This window comes from Oryx dammah, unplaced genomic scaffold (assembly GCF_014754425.2).
Source record: "Oryx dammah isolate SB20612 unplaced genomic scaffold, SCBI_Odam_1.1 HiC_scaffold_12, whole genome shotgun sequence".
Lineage (NCBI taxonomy): Eukaryota > Metazoa > Chordata > Mammalia > Artiodactyla > Bovidae > Oryx > Oryx dammah.
In genome coordinates, this window is record NW_024070196.1 from 58,149,057 (window position 1) to 58,166,477 (window position 17,421).

Genomic DNA, 17,421 nt, shown 5'->3' on the forward strand with positions numbered 1-17,421 from the left:
GAGGACCTGCAGATGTTCACCTTTAATATTAATAGATACTGTCAAGCAGTTTCCCAAAAGTGACTTTGCCAATATAGACTCCCATCAGTAGGGTATGAAATTTTCTGTTTTTCTGCATCTGTCAGCACTTGGAATTGTCTGTTTTAACCATTTTGGTGTCCGTGAACTTTTTACTGATAGTTGTGTTATTTTAAAAGCATTTCAACTTGACAGAATCTTTATAGATTGACATGTCTAGTTATTAAGATATGTATGAAGGCTACTTTTTGTCATGCCATTTCAGTTAAGGTTGTAAAGTTCAGTGCTTTGAGAAGAGTACAGTGCTTTGGTCAAGTCAGATTTGAATTTGAAAGATGGCCCTACTCTTGACAAATGATGTGACCATGGGCGAGTTATCCTAACTCTGTATCTCTGTTTTCTTACCACTTCAAAATAGGGATAATAACATAATGCCTGTCTCAGAGTTAACTGTGAGATTTTAAGGAGATAGTAAAGCCCTTAGAATAGTGCTTGCCAAAGTGAGCACTCAGTAAACATTAGCTATTTATTAGTGTTTCCTTTCCTGCAGTGACTTCCTTCCTAAGCTTTCAGTCTCACATTGTCTCACTGAAAATTCTTCGGGCCCAGCCTTAGTCCTAAGTCCTCCACATCACCTCTGGATTCCCACAGGTAGAAGAATTGTTTTTGATGTTTTAGAGAAACCTATACTTGTCCTCTGGTATTTATCTGTACTTAATTTTCTCCTAGAGTATAATTTCCTTAAGGATAGAGATTGTGTTACTCATATTTTTAACTCCCTAGTTGTGTTTCTTTCCAGGAATTTAGAAGTCACCCAATAAAAAATGATTTCTACTCTTTAAGAAACTCTAAAATTAGTACTGTAGTTTTGTTTTGTTTTACATATTACATGACACATGGAGAACTTTTCTGTAAACCTTTCTTGAAGATAGATATTTGCCTAATAAGTGGAATAATGGATTGTAGAAAATTCCTTAGGTTTTTCCAGTGCTTTTCTAAGATACTAAAGATTAGGTTTTTCTAACATTATTCATTACATTGCCCATTGCTTTGTTGAAATATGTTTGACTTCCTCTTTTAATTAAAAGACATTAAACTCTCAATTATTCTTGAAAATTCTTTCTTGTTAATTTTTCCTACTTGTTTTGCTTCTCCTCTGCACTCCAAACCATTTCCCTCTGCTCTCTCTTCCCAGTCTCTGAGTATGTCTCAGAGATGGAACATATAGCCAGGTTGCAATATTAGATAAAGCAAAATAAGATTGGAGTAATTTGTCAAAATCATACAATGCAAACCAGAGTCCAGCACATGACTAGCAATTTTTATTATTAACTGGGTAACTTTAAGAGTGAATGATGCTTTCAAGCTTTTTTCCCTACAAAGATCACAATTGATTTAATACTATTTTAGAATGACACCAAAGCATTTTTCTTAGTGGATAATGAAGAATTAAGTTTTTCATCAAAACTTAGTAAAATCTTGGAGTAGTTTTCCCATTTATTAAATACTTTAAGGCTCTGTCTCCTGCAGAACCAAGCAGATGCCTTTATGCATCCAAAATCAAGGTTTTGTCCCAGTAATATCCACTACCAGTAATATTGGACCTAACAACACTCCTTCACTCTCAACCTTTGTATTTCTAAAGACTTTCATCATCCTTTCAGTCTGACCTTTTTGTTTTCTCTGGCCTGTGTATCAGGTCTTCTCCTTGAGCTCACAAAAGACAAGTCACTCAAGGCTTTGAATTCTAATCCTTGCCCCCTAATGACTCCTTCACACTGTGAAAGACATTTACCCCAAGAAACAGTCATTCTGCTTCTCAGCCATATGAAGTGTGCTTTTGAAAGTTAGTTAAGCACATAATATACTTTAGACTTCAATAACAGAAAACCGGTTGACTGCTGCTGTTAAATTGAGCGGCAGGCTGTCATTTGATTGTGGTTTTTTGGCAAGTGATTTCTCAGCATACACGTCTCTTTAGATGCTAGAAGTGTGGCTGTGGTTTACCTTGTTTCTTGCCTTTGTGTCAATTATCACGGCTCCTTAGGGATTATCTCTTTTGATAAAATGTGTTGCCATTTATCATTACTCTTTGCATGTGACCATATAGCCAGCCAGCTTTTACTCCTTAATGACAGAGTTAATATCTAGATTAATTAGAATCAATTTTTCAATTATGATTTTAGAATCATAGACATCATACAGATGATTTATTCCCCTTACTGGGAGATTAAAACTGTATTTCTGGATTTAAAAAATTATTTAAATGAAATACTAATTGGATTCTACTATTTTATCTTAGCAAAATATGTCTTCTGTTTCTTGGTATTATATAATATTCTTTCATAATTTTTATTGTGTGGGAATTGCTTATGATGTTGAAGAATCATAAATAATCTTTCTTTTAGGATTAGACTTTAAAACATTGGTTTCATGATTTAGGTATTTTTATGTATGTTTTTCATGCATACAGTTTTGTGCAGAATATTTTTAAAGTATATTGTTAAGGATTTTAAAAATCAGTATTTTAAGTTTAAGAATATTTCTTGAGCTATAAGTTTAGATCAAGTGAATTTGGATATATATAAATGGAGCTTGCATAACTATTTAATGAAAAAAAGAATTGCCATCTTCTAACTACGATGTGCTTTTAATTCAGAGAGAAAAGTCTTTAAATTTACTGCTTTTGTATTAACCAGGCTTGGCTTCTTGCCACCGATGTATTAGAATGTCTCAGTGATGTTGGTTCTTGATTTCCCATTCAGTAGATACATTTAGTTTATAGAGAGTTTTTGTCTTGATGTGCCTATTCTGTGTTTACACAGAGAAGTTTTATAGCATGTGCAGACTTGTCTGATAAAGTTTTAATGAAATTGTTATACTATTTTCAGATTTTGTGCGTCTTCACAATTATTTTCTAAGTGCATATATTGTCCTGGCATGCTGGGATACGAGCATTAGGAAAGCACTGCTGTCTCTTGTATCATAAAGGAGTTATTAAACTCCCAGAGTCAAAATTTTAACTTTCAAGGACTTAGACCTAGAAGAATCTAGTTGTGAAGTATCCTTTGGGGCTTTAACAACATTTTCTTTCAAAGGCCAATATAATGAAAAATCTTCATGTTACTTGGATGCTCTGTTGAGGTTTACCATAATATTTGATCTTTCAAGGGACTTTTTAATTATTCTTAACTACGTTCAAAGAAATGAATCTTATATTGCAGTCAGCGTGTATGTGTTTGTGTCTCTCCCTTTCTTAAAACAAGTCTGGAATTCTGTTACACTTTCTATTCTGTTATATTTAGTTAAAAAGATTTTGATTGAAATCCACTAAATTGGTTTCAGTTTAGACAAGAGGATGAGATGGCTGGATGATATCACTTGACTCAGTGGACATGAGTTTGAGCAAACTCAGGGAGATAGTGAAGGACAGGGAAGCCTGGTGTGCTGCAGTTCATGGGGTCACAAAGAGTCGGATATGACTTAGCCATTGAACAACAAGAAGAAATTGGTTTCATGACCCTTACTGTTTGAAAAATCCTGTGCTAGAATTTTATTCTCCAGGGATTTCCTTTTTTATTTCTTTTTTCTGCTCTCCCTTTCTTCCTTTCACTTTCCCTTTCTTTCTCTCTTGAAATTCCTTGTTCATTTTCCCCTTTTTAGTGTAAATCTCAAATATGTTCCCTAATTCTCTTTGTAATCAGAATATTCAGAATATATTTAATAGTTCCCAGAGGATGTGGGGCTATCATCATGAATCTCAGTTGTCACATCTGAAATGCTATCATCAGCCCTTTCATTATTCTCTCAGAACCATTTCTCCCCATATGGAAGGGCCCTGGATGCATGCACTTTCAGTAAGGTTCTGTCTCCCAGGTCTTGTCTTAATGTGTATTTTAGTTTGTTCCATATAGTGGTAAATGAGGCTGAGTTTTTAATTAACCAGCTTTCCTTTACCATTTGCATATTTTGGGCAAAATGTCCATGCATGTTATATTTTTAGACTCAATAACAGTTAGTTAGACCTGCCTAGTTTAAATATGTCTGAATCTTTAACCAAAAAAAGCCCCACATAAATCTGCAAATGATTCATATATCTCTCTTTGGCTACATCAAAAAAATGCTTTCTCTAGAAAAGGGCTGGTTATAAAAGGTAAGAGATTCACAGTTATTAGAAATTATGTAGTCTATTCAAGAAGATTTATGCTTTGTTGATGTTAGGTTCTTTTATTAATATAAAATGTATAAACTTTTTAAAATTTAAGTCATTTTAATTTCAAGCTTTTGGTCATGGGAAATATGTTCATCTGTGATGGTTTATGAGCAGTTATCTCTACTTACACTTTAATAGAATGACTTGAAAGCTGAATTTCTTCCAAACGAGTCAGTCACTAGTATCTAAAAATAAAAGTGGTTTCAGTTACATCTTTGTTTTAATCTAGAATAGAATCCCACTGAAAATAGTAACATTCCACACTTGAGAACATGTTAAGTAATATAACCTGGTCCTGTTAGCATATGCGTGGTAGAAAGTTTTGCTCTCTGTATGAAAATCAGAGACTTGTTTGATATGAAGGCAAAACCAAGCTGGTCATTTTCATTCTGCTAAAGTGCAATGTCTCATTGTAACATACTTTCTTTGTAGTCAGTAATTATGCAGGGTCTGATTTTGAGAGTTAGCTGTTTCCTTGGGAACAAGGTTAAGTAGAGATAATGTAAGTATCATTATCTCCTCCTTAAAAAAAAAAGTTATTAGAAAACAGCAGTTTTTAAAATAGAAATCTCTAATAGTAATGGCTATCTGTAACTTGATGCCCTGTCCCACCTCCCAGTTAGAAGGCATAAGAAAAGACTGCAAGTAAGATGTGGATAACTCAGTTAATTTTTCTGCAGGAAACTAATTTTTCTAGATATTTAAAAAGATGAAGATTCTTTCTGATTTATAAATTAGTTTATGTCTTAAACATTACCAGTAGAAGAATGTAACCATTATGATCTCACAAACTTATACTTCTTGGTTTGTCTCTGTATAAAATCTATTTCCTTTTCATTTTCAGTGTCATATTCTGATCTTAAGTTTTCATCACTTCACTCCGAGATTCTGCATTAACCTTTTGATACTTTGACTCCCTATCCTTTTCCTGTACCTTACCTCACACCCCTACCCTGAAATGATCACATACAAATCTCAGGGCTACCAGTTCTAATAGGTGCGATCTACTGGAGAGATGAGAACTCGCTCTATCCCAGTTTCAAGTGTTAGGAAGGAAACTGGATTGGCAGGGTGGGCGAGGTACCCAGCCCTCATTCAGCCCAGGATGATGTACAGTGGTTTCTGGGGAGCTGCCCTTATGACTTGTTTCTGCCCTTGATTCCCTGGGTGGGTATTAGTGCCTGTTCACCGTTATAACTGGTGCTAGTCAGGGATTTTTTATTCTCTTCCAAGTTTTTGTCCCCAGATTTTTTAGATGGTAGTAAATGAGGTTTTAAGTGGAACAAGTGGAAGTAATGCATCTTTGCAAGTACAGCTGTTCTGCAGGTTTCTCATAAAACCAAGTAGAAACTACCCTGAATAAAAACACATTCCGTAAATGTTATAGTTAAGCTTCCCTTTTCCTTAACACCGTGTAGCCTTTCCATATTGTTGAGGCCAGAACCCTGCTTCTAACCGTTGAGTCTCTCAGATAAAATGTGAAGGTTATTCAGATAGAAGGACAGGGTAAGAGTTCTAGTATTGAGCCCTGGGGTTTGATCAGGAAGACTTTGCTAGAGGAGAGAGGGGGACAGGCACTACTAGTGAGATCCCTAGAACTGGCTCAGAGACCCTGGAGAACATCCTTGAGCTGTCTCTGGATGGTGTTACTGCTGTCAGCGTCTCGCTCCCCATTATCTTAATCTAGTTCCTTTAATTTTGTGTTTTTAATCACTGACATTATATTAATTTATATTGATTATCAAGAACATATCACTTGTTCCATGTAGCTAAGCTAGGCAGATTTGTTGGCTAAAGGAAATCCACTTACCGAATAAAATGAAAGCAGCAGATTCCCGCCTCCCCTTTCAATATTTTTCTATAAATTTGTAAAACAGCTAGCTCAATAGTTTTATCTTTAATTTTTTTTATGTCCTTGTCAGTAGGGTGCTTGTCCTCCTGTGTCTGAGGAAAGGAATGCATTTTCAGTTTTATTTTTAAAAGGAAAATTTAATTCAGTGTACACAGATGGAAACGGAAGAGAAATATTATGCTGATTTTCTATGCTATTAAAAATTTCCTTATGAAAGAGAAAGACACCATATGATATCACTTATATGTGGAGTCTAAAATACAGCACAAATGAACATACCTATGAAACAGAAACAGACTCACAGACGTAGAGAACGGACTTGTGATTGCCAAAGAGGATTGGGGGTTGGGGAAGAAAGGATTCAGAATTTGAGATTCAGTTCAGTTCAGTTCAGTCGCTCAGTCGTGTCTGACTCTTTGCGGTCCCATGAATTGCAGCACGCCAGGCCTCCCTGTCCATCACCAACTCCCGGAGTTCACCCAGATTCACATCCATCGAGTCAGTGATGCCATCCAGCCATCTCATCCTCTGTCGTCCCCTTCTCCTCCTGCCCCCAATCCCTCCCAGCATCAAAGTCTTTTCCAATAAGTCAACTCCTCGCATGAGGTGGCCAAAGTACTGGAGTTTCAGCTTTAGCATCATTCCTTCCAAAGAAATCCCAGGGCTGATCTCCTTCACAATGGACTGGTTGTATCTCCTTGCAGTCCAAGGGACTCTCAAGAGTCTTCTCCAACACCACAGTTCAAAAGCATCAATTCTTCGGCGCTCAGCTTTCTTCACAGTCCAACTCTCACATCCATACATGACTACTGGAAAAACCGTAGCCTTGACTAGACGGACCTTAGTCGGCAAACTAACATCTCTGCTTTTGAATATGCTCTCTAGGTCGGTCATAACTTTTCTTCCAAGGAGTAAGCGTCTTTTAATTTCATGGCTGCAGTCACCATCTGCAGTGATTCTGGAGCCCCCCAAAAATAAAGTCTGACACTGTTTTCCACTGTTTCCCATCTATTTCCCATGAAGTGATGGGACCAGATGCCATGATCTTCGTTTTCTGAATGTTGAGCTTTAAGCCAACTTTTTCACTCTCCTCTTTCACTTGCATCAAGAGGCTTTTTCCTCTTCACTTTCTGCCATAAGGGTGGTGTCATCTGCATATCTGAGGTTATTGATATTTCTCCCAGTAATCTTGATTCCATCGTGTGTTTCTTCCAGTCCAGCATTTCTCATGATGTACTCTGCATAGAAGTTAAATAAGCAGGGTGACAATATACAGCCTTGACGTACTCCTTTTCCTATTTGGAACCAGTCTGTTGTTCCATGTCCAGTTCTAACTGTTGCTTCCTGACCTGCATACAGATGGCTCAAGAGGCAGGTCAGGTGGTCTGGTATTCCCATCTCTTTCAGAATTTTCCACAGTTTATTGTGATCCACACAGTCAAAGGCTTTGGCATAGTCAATAAAGCAGAAATAGATGTTTTTCGGGAATTCTCTTGCTTTTTTGATGAACCAGCGGATGTTGGCAATTTCATCTCTGGTTCCTCTGCCTTTTCTAAAACCAGCAAACATCAGAAGTTCACGGTTCACGTATTGCTGAAGCGTGGCTTGGAGAATTTTGAGCATTCCTTTACTAGCACGTGAGATGAGTGCAATTGTGTGGTAGTTTGAGCATTCTTTGGCATTGCCTTTCTTTGGGATTGGGATGAAAACTGACCTTGTCCAGTCCTGTGGCCACTGCTGAGTTTTCCAAATTTGCTGGCATATTGAGTGCAGCACTTTGACAGCATCATCTTTCAGGATTTGAAATAGCTCAGCTGGAATTGCATCACCTCCACTAGCTTTACATTCCAGGATGTCTGGCTCTAGATGAGTGATCACACCATCATAATTATCCAGGTCGTGAAGATCTTTTTTGTACAGTTTTAGCAGGTGCAAACTAGTGTGTGTAGGATGGATGAATAATGAGGTCCTACTGTATAGCATAGGGAATACGAGAGTGTATATATGTATATACACACACACACACACACATATATATTTATGTATAACTGAGTCACCTTGTTGTAACACAGCATTGTAAGCCACACATTGAAGTATACTTCAATAAATCTTTAAAAATAAAAAATAGTACAGATTCCTAAACAAAAAATTTCCTTATGAATTGAACAGGTATATTTTGTTACATTTTTGTGTGTTATTCCATTCATACTGTTAAAATACTCATATATGAAGTACTATTGGAGTTGTATTTGTTGAATTATTCAGATTCATTTATCAGAGAAGATAATGGAATATAAGATAAATGCATTGCAGATATTAAGTTTCTTTTAAATAGCCATTCCTGCTGTTATTTTGGGAGGTAGAATTATTTGCTGTTAGCTTAGATTTTGCATCACAGTGTTAACAATTTCTTGTTGTTTTTTTTTTTAATGAGTCAGTGGAGGAGAATTCAAGTGCCTTTCATATAGATAGTCAATGTGTGTTTGTGTGTGTGTGTGTGTAACAATGACTATTTAAAATTAACTGATTCAACTTTTGAAAATAAGAGAAGAATCAGGAATTCTTTTCCTTGTGTGAGAACTATAAACCAGCCTATCATTTGATTTAGACATGGTATGTTAGAGAATAAATAAAGTAAAATGGTTGATTTTATTTTATTTTATTTTTTTAAACTAGATCATTTTAATGTTGGCTTTTTTCGTTTTTAAAACAGTAGAATAAATAGTTTTGTTTGACTGAAGACAACATGTAAGGTTGATTGGTAGTATTCAGAAATATCAGAGTAATGGTTTCCCAACTGGTGTGTAGTCTTCAATAATTATAAGGAGTTATTTGTATGTAACTGTTGTCAAACCAGTAAGACTGCATTTATGCATCCATCATTTTCAGGATTATTGGTAACCTGGGCATATTTTCCCCAGATGACTTTGCCTCCTTGTGTTACAAGGCCCAACTCGCTCACGTTCACCTCAATGACGGTTCCTTTGGTAATAACACCCAAAGTTGTATAGAGTGGGGATGAGGGATTCTTCTTTACACCAAGTATTGGCAAGCGAAAGGTGGCTTTCAGTTCAGGATGTGTTACATGAACCTTCTTGAAACGTAATCCCATTGGCCTAATGAATCTTTCATATTTAGGTGGTTTTCGAGTAAAGCCATCTCCAACAAAGCAGACTTTAGTAACCATCCTCTTCCAGGCTTTCTTCTTTCTCTTTCCTGTTCGAATAACTTTTAATACTTCTGTTTCTCCCTGGGCACGAACTTTAGGCAGAGGGACCTCCCACTTTCCCGCTTTCTCTTTTCGTTTCTGTTTAATCATATTGGAAAGTACTTTAGCTCGAGACTGTCCCTCTCGGTCCAGTAGATATGCAGGTACTGCTCCTTGTGGAGTCTTTTCATCATTCTTCTGTTTCTCTTTTCATGCCTCTTAATAGTCTTTTTCATTTGTAATTTCTCAGCATGGCGCTGTTTATGGTAGAGCTTAGCTTTCAGTCCAATCATCTTTTTTGCCTTCTTTGAACGTTCATGAGCCTCTCGACCTTCCTTCTTTCTCTTTTTCTCATGGTAATCCAAACGATATCCATAGCGCTTACGGTGTAACTCAATATATTCATTTTGTGGCATGGTGACGGCTGCCGAGCCGCGGGGTGCAGTCTCCGCGGCGCGAAGAGGCTCTCAATTTTCGGCTCTCAGAGACCCACCGGTTGATTTTAATATTAGTTTTACAACTAAGATGTTTTGTAAACCTGCGAAAATCTCTTCCAGAGTAGATTTTATAATACACTGCCTTAGAAATACCACCTAATTGTTATTGATTACCTACTACGTCTTGTTATTGATGACTGGTTTAAAGCTTGTTTGTGCATTAATAGTTTTGTTGCATTAATATGCTTCTTTTCCATTTTTACTGGTAACTTGTCTAAAGATGACTGCTGATATAATAGTAACTTTCAACTTGAATCCTCTTTGGTAGTCATAATACTTATTGGGTTATTTATTTGACAGTCTGGTATCTTGATTTTAGTCAAATGTTGTTCAGTATAAGATTTATAGAAGAAGACCAAATATGCAGTGCCTCATACTTTATGTCACACTGTAGATTTCAATACTGACTGTCCATAGTCATAAGTCTGCACAGCCTGGTGAAGGGAGAGAAGCTATCACACCTGGGGCTTTTAAGAAGTACCTGTGATCCCCATGTAGAAGCCGTGCAACCTCTGCTGCCAGGATGATGAGAGGGAATTGTCCAGAGCAGCTCGGATGGGGCCTGACCTGACAAAGGAACCCTCTGGCGATGTGGTAAGGTTTTCACTTGCTGTCTCAGCCAGAGGGTATCAGTGTTATCTAGGCCCAGAATTAGGACAGTTAGATTGAAAATAGAGAAGAGAAAGGAAAGGTACACCAGTGTTCAGAAAAGACTGTCTAGCATTTTATGCTCTTCTTTAGATCAGTCTCCTGAACTGAATCCAGAAAGTATGTAGCATTTTACCTGTTGAGATTCATCATCTGAAAGTCACTGAAATAGAATAAGAGTGCATTTTGCCCAAACACATACAGAAGGTTTTTCTCCCTTGCATTTAACTGCTGGGATTTCCTTTTTTAAGTAATCTGGAGGGTCTCTTATAACCTCCCTGTCTGTGGCACTTTCAATTCTTGCTTAGCAAGAGGAAACGACACAGAGGCGTGTGAGTGAATCCCAGCCACCATGGACTCAAATTAAGACAGACACGTCCTGCTGATGGTAGCTTGTTGGCTGGTGTGACTTCATATTCTAGGGCCAAGATGATGGTTTTTGATGATGAGCTTTGGTTCACTTGTTTAATCTTGATTAGTAGTGCTCTGTTCCATTCCTAGATGAAAAACAGACAAAATACTTGTGTTCTTTCTATTAATAAATATTTATTTGATGTGACTATTCTAAGGATTAGAGAGTAATGACAATCATTCTTTTTCCACCTGATGTTTATTTGTAGGTCATAGTTGTCAAATAGAGTCTCAGAGATTGTCACAGTTCACATAGCCAGCGAAGTAAGTCTTCAGTGTGACAGTTAATGTAGTCAGGCTTTTGAATTTCTTTCTGTAGACAGGGTGTGCTCTTCAAGTTCAGATTACCACGTATATCATGGCCTCTTTTATAATTATTCCTCCTACTAGTATCATAGACCTGCTCTTACACTTTTGCCGTTTGATTTCTCTGTGTTGGTGTGAAGTGGATACAGAGCTAACACTGACTGTGTGCTTTCCTCTCGGGAACTGTTGGAACTGGCAGAGCTCCTGAGTCAGCACTGCATTTAGATTATGCCAAGATACAGACTCCACTTTTTTTCACTTCTGGATCTATATCCAGAGTTAATCGGTTAAAATTTTTTGAAAATACTCACTTATGAACCATTTGAAAAGTACTTACATTTGCTTTGGAACTTCTGAAACTAAACCCTGCATTTGCAGTGCATGGTGTGGCCACTAGAATACAAAATTATTCTTGTGGCAAGTAAGATCCAGGCACAGAAAGAAAAAGCACACTTCCTTCTCTTGCTGTTGGTCAAAGTAAGTAGAATTCTAAGTCACATGAACTCTTAATGCTTTCTTGACACATTTATTTAGAGAAAATATTCTTAAATACGGACAGCTTCTTTACATACAGTGGTAAGGAACTTAGGCAACACATGACTATGGCATTGGATTAACCCTGTTAATTAGGCTTCAGAGTTATTCAGGGAAGAGGACAGAGCTTTGTGGCATGGTGCCAAACACAAACAAGTTTGAATCAGATACACGCTTTTCTTTTACTTCTCCCCTTTCCCATTGTTTGAGCATCAAGTCATTCCGATTTTGGTTGGAAGGGAAGAGAGCAATCTGATAGCAGTTGGGGGAGGGGCTGTATAGAGTGGTTTTGTGCCTGGATATATATTTTATACATAATCAAAATAAACATATACATGCATTACACATACCTCGAAAAGGCAGATGAAGGGTGTGTTCTTGGCTCCAGGTTTAACTTGCCTGCTTTAATTAAGAAAATGACGACACTTACACTGATTATGCTAACATGTTTTAGAGCATGTTCTGCTTTCCGTAAGAGATTTCTCTGGTAATGCATTTCTTTTTCTATTACCAAACATGATTAATGTGCCACATAGTGTTAACTGTGCTCTTTCCCCAAAGACATCAAATGGGAGGCAGCATGTAGAAGCTAAATTATTCGGAGAGGAGTCAGTGATTGATTTAAATATAAAAGGATTAATTGGTCCCTGAACCAGACTATTAAACTGTACTGTGATCTTGACTGAAAGTGGGAGAATTACAAGTGCATTGCATAGAATAAATTAATACATTTTTCATGGCTTTAATCCTTTTTTCTGTATTGCTTATTGTGGTTTTATGTACTGCACTCTATTGTGTGCTTAATTGATGCAGAGGGGATTCAGTGTATAATGATTAAAAGGGGAGAGGGATGGAACCATCCATTGAGTTTTAAGGTGGTAATTCTTCCAGGGTCGCTGAAAGTATCTCCAGGGAAAGACTATTTCTGAGAACTCTTACCAGTGATAACCCCAGGCATAGGAGTTGTTACTGAATAAGAAATTTAAAAGTTTACGTTCTGTGAGTACATTGTTCAAGATGGACTTTGGCTAACAGGGTAAATGGGCTTCCCTGGTAGCTCAGATGGTAAAGAATCTGCCTGCAGTTTAGGAGACCAGGGTTTGATCCCTGGGTCGAAAAGATCCCTTGGAGAAGGAAATGGCAACCCACTCCAGTATTCTTGCCTAGAGAATTCCATAGACAGAGGAGCCTGGGGAGCTACAGTCTATGGGGTTGCAAAGAGTTGGACGCTTCCGAGAGAGTTGGACACGACCGAGCAACTAATACACCTGCAACAGGGTAAATACAACCCTTTATCCTTGGGAGAATTGAACTGAGATGTCAGCTTTTGAGGGTAAGCAGTGTAATGGCACTATCGCCAGTGAAAGTTTTCTTTTTTTTTGTATAACTTTCTATTCAAATGATACTGATTTTTCTCATTCTGACTCACAAGCTGATATTCCAGTCTGACAGGATGCTGTTCTTGAAGGTTATCGCATCAGCCTCATGTCTCCTCTCCAGGGAGAATAAATCTGTGTTTATTCACCTCTGTTATAATGTTCCTTTTATAAATAGGTATTCATGTAAGCTCTGCTTTCAAAAAGTAATTCTGGTAACAAAAGGAGAGCAGAACAGTTTGGTTTGGCTGACTGGATTGAGAATTCATAGGGGTTTGGGGTTAACATGTACATACCACTATATATAAAATACATAAACAACAAGGACCTACTGTCTAGCACAGGGAACTGTACTATATTCAGGATCTTGTAATAGCCTATAATGGAAAAGAATTTGAAAAAGAAACATATGTAGCTGGACCACTTTGCTGGACACATAAAACTAACACAACATTGTAAATCAACTATACTTGAGTTAAAAAAAATTTTTTTTAAAGTTTGTATTTGTGACTTCACTAGCAGTATACATTTCAAGCTTCAGGAATGGTGTCTTCAAGATACTTCTCTTTATCCTGTCTCAATACATCTTTCCCTTATAATTTGATGTGCTTTGCCTTTCAGTATTCTGCTTCTGAGTAATCATCCCATATGGGATATTTTAAAATAGGCACAACTTACCTGAGAATCAAATTGTAGAATTATCAGAATCTGAGGATTGAAGGCAGCACTGAAGAACATCCTATTCCTTTCCCTTTTCAGTATGCTTGAATTTCCTCCACCACACCATTAGGTAGAGCAGACATAATGGTGAAAGTCGCTCAGTCGTGTCCGACTCTTTGCAACCCTGTGGAATAGTCCATGGAATTTTCCAGGCCAGAATACTGGAATGGGTAGCCTTTCCCTTCTCCAGGGGATCTTCCCAACCCAGGGATCAAACCCAGGTCTCCTGCATTGAAGGCAGATTTTTTACCATCTGAGCCACCAGGGAAGCAAACATATTACCCTTCTTGTAAGCCATTTTTTATTTAAAAAAAGCCAGTTAGAAAGTCTTTATATTGAATTGAAATCTGTTTTTCTGTAGTGTCTTTATCAGTGGTGCTTGACCACTGTACCTGAGTTCTCTGGTATACCATGAAATTTTGACCAGTGTGTGAAATTGATATTTGCCACAGTTGAGGACAGCACATACTGTTGCAGCAATAATTGTAAAATATCATATTAAACAAAATAGGTTTCATAACATTTTATGCTTGACGGTGGCTTGTGTTTCATTGTTGGTATCTCTTCCCTAGGTTGTCTTATCTCTTTGTTAAATATCTCCATTTCCTTCAATTATTGTCATGTTGGGTGGTTTTAAGTGCTTTTGGTTATTTTCTTTTGAGTGTGCTCCAGTTTACTTAATATCCTTTTAAAATGTGGCATCCAAAATTAAACTGAACATTCTATTTACAGGTTTATTATCTTTTCAGTTCTGTAAATCAGAAGTCTGAAATGGGTCTCACTAGAGTAAAACCAAGATGTCGGCACGGTTGAATTCCTTCTTGGACACCTTCAGGGCAAATCTGTTTCTTTGCATTTTCCAGCTTTCAGAGGCTGCCCACATTCCTTGGTTTGTGAGTCCCTTCTGTTGTCAAAGCCAGTGGTGGCTTGTTGGGTCTTTCTGACCTTGACTCTTCTGCCTCTTTGAACAATAAATTAAAGACTCTTGTAATTACATTGGCCGCACTGGATAATCCCAGATAATCTCCCTATTTTAAGGTTATTTGATTAGTAACCTTAATCACCTGTAGCCTTAATTCCCCCTGGCTGTATAGCATAACATAGTCACAGGTACTGGAGATTAGAACACAAGCATATTTGGGAAATCATTATTCTATTTATCATAGTCAATAAGATAAATACTCATGCTTTTACAACTCATTTAACCTGATGAGGTCCAGAAAGTTAACATTTTGCTATATATCTTTCATATTTCATGTTTATAACTTTTTATTGATGTATATAATATACAGTACAAAAAGTACATATATCACAAGTGTATAAAGTTCAGTGAGTTTTTCCAAATTGAGTCCATACAGTCCATGGGGTTGCAAAGAGTCAGACATAACTGAGCACCTAACACAAATGTGCGCACGTGTACACACACAGACAGACACAGACACACAGACACAGACACACACAGACACACACACACACACACACACCCCTCTGCTCCTGCACAAGAAATAGATGTTACTAGCACACACACAGACACCCACACCCACCCCTGCTCCTGCACAAGAAATAGATGTTACTAGCAGCCTGAAAACCTCCCTCATTCTCCTTTCCAGTCACTGCCTCTCCCCTCCCAAGCATAAGCACTTGTTCCAGCAGTTTAATGTGTCTTCACATTTCATATAAATAGAATCCTACATAGATATCTTTTTGTTTCTGTCTTCTCTTGGTCCACATTGTTTTAATTATTCAGGTTGTATGTGCAGTTGTAGATCACTTATTCTGATTGCCGTAGAGTACTCCATTGTGTGACTATGCCCCGGTTGATTTATCCCTTCTATTCTTGATTGGAGTTTAGGTAGTTTCCAGTCCTGAGTATGTTTAAAGTCAGTAAATAGTACTGTGTCAAAGTCATTCAGTGAGAGAGTGCCAGATGTGATGGAGTCTTGTGTTTTGAGTGGGTGACCCAGCCTGATCTATAGAAAAGCGATATCTAACACATTTCTCCCTCACTTTTATTAGCATAATCAAATAGTAGTTTATAACTTCGTTATTTGTTTTCAGTTAATTTTATTACTAAACTTAGTAATATATCTTTTTTTAAAGGTGGTTTTGAAAGGAGAAAATTTGAATGGATTAGTTTGATTCAGTTAAATCCATTAATTCCTAAATTGGAGTGAGTATGTGCAGGCAGAGTATGGGGGAGCTTCTCTCGTCAAAACTTTCTATTTTCTCTTTACCTGTTGTTTGGAGAAAGATCATTAAAACATGCTGCACATACTGTCTTACTAAAAACACAGTAGCCTTTCCCCTACTCCCTCCATCCCCCCATGGAAGAACCTGAGAATGTCAGAACAGAAGTTGAGTTGCGTTACTTTTTCTGTATCTGGACTCTTTCAAACTCAGACCTGCCTGCTTTCACTCGTCCCCTTGGCTTTAACTGCTATCGTTAAGCGAACGTCTTTCACATGTGCTATCTCAATCTTACCTCCTTCCTACTGGTGCATCCACTTCCTTCATAGTGTGCCTGTCTACATGTGCTGTTGGCCACATTTTTGAAGTAGATTTTGAATCCATGTCCCCCCTAAGTCTTCACTGCTGCCAATCTACTCTCAACCATGCCTTCTCTAAACCAGCCTTCCAGCTGGTCTTCCTGTTCTGCACTTACCTCCTTCATAACAGATTATCAAGAAAGTAACTAAAAGTGATCTTTTTGAAATCACTGTCATTAAATAACTGCTTATGTAGCTACTGTATATAGTAGACTAGTTTGAAGAATGAATACTACTGGATGTCTCGAGTATACACTAACTTTTTAGGTGCTCCATCCATCACCTGAAGGATCTTGTGTTTTCTGTTACTCTTAAGTGAGATGCTAATGCCATCCTTATTTACAGCAACTAGCGACTCTGTTAGTTCCAATATCTACTTTTCTTTGTATATCATCACTGCTGAATTTTAGGAGAAATTGTTTTAACTGTCAAGAATCAAAGTTAATTCTGTTTGGAATTTGTTAAACATATTACAAAACTTGTAGCTCTCTTTGACTTCATAGTCTTAAGTAGATTGTGAGAAAAATGTAGAAGCATCTTATGTTTATTTTTGTTGGTTCTAAGCAGCAGATTTATTTTTCTTGTGTTTGGGATAGGGGAGTTGGGATGGCAAGCAGTGCTGGCGATTAAAGGCTGCACTGTGTTTTGATTAAAGAAAAGGAAAACGTAGCTTCCGGTGTAGGCCTGTGGCATGGGAAGAGTATGGAGGATAAATTCTCGCTGATAACAGCATTCTACCAAGTAAGTGTCAGCTCCAATTTTATTTTCCTTTAGCTGGGAAATCTGTGACCTCCTTTGAGTACTGGTGAGTGAGACATTTTGCAGCAGTGCTGATTATAAAAGACTCTGCTCTCTGGTTGGCTAATGCCAAATGTTGGAAAGCCTTTAAAGAACTTGCCAAGCCACATTGAGTGTCAGCTGCTAGATGTGAAATAGAGCGATATAAGAAGTTAGATGTTTCTCTTGCTTTGTTTATTGTAGAGAATGTCTTTAAAATGTGACTAAAAGTGTCACTGTAAGTAGACACATAAAATAATTTCATCATACTGTTTCTTTATGTATTAGCTCCTGTTACATACATACTATAACTTA

The 17,421-nt window shown here is 37.4% G+C and overlaps 1 protein-coding gene and 1 pseudogene across 2 annotated transcripts in view; one reads left to right on the forward strand and one right to left on the reverse strand.

Moving 5' to 3' along the window:
- MED13L (mediator complex subunit 13L) overlaps positions 1-17,421 on the forward strand; it is a 283,774-nt gene that overhangs the window by 189,586 nt on the left and 76,767 nt on the right. The gene's annotated exons all lie outside the window — the stretch shown is intronic.
- On the reverse strand, positions 8,753-9,780 carry LOC120871586 (annotated as a pseudogene).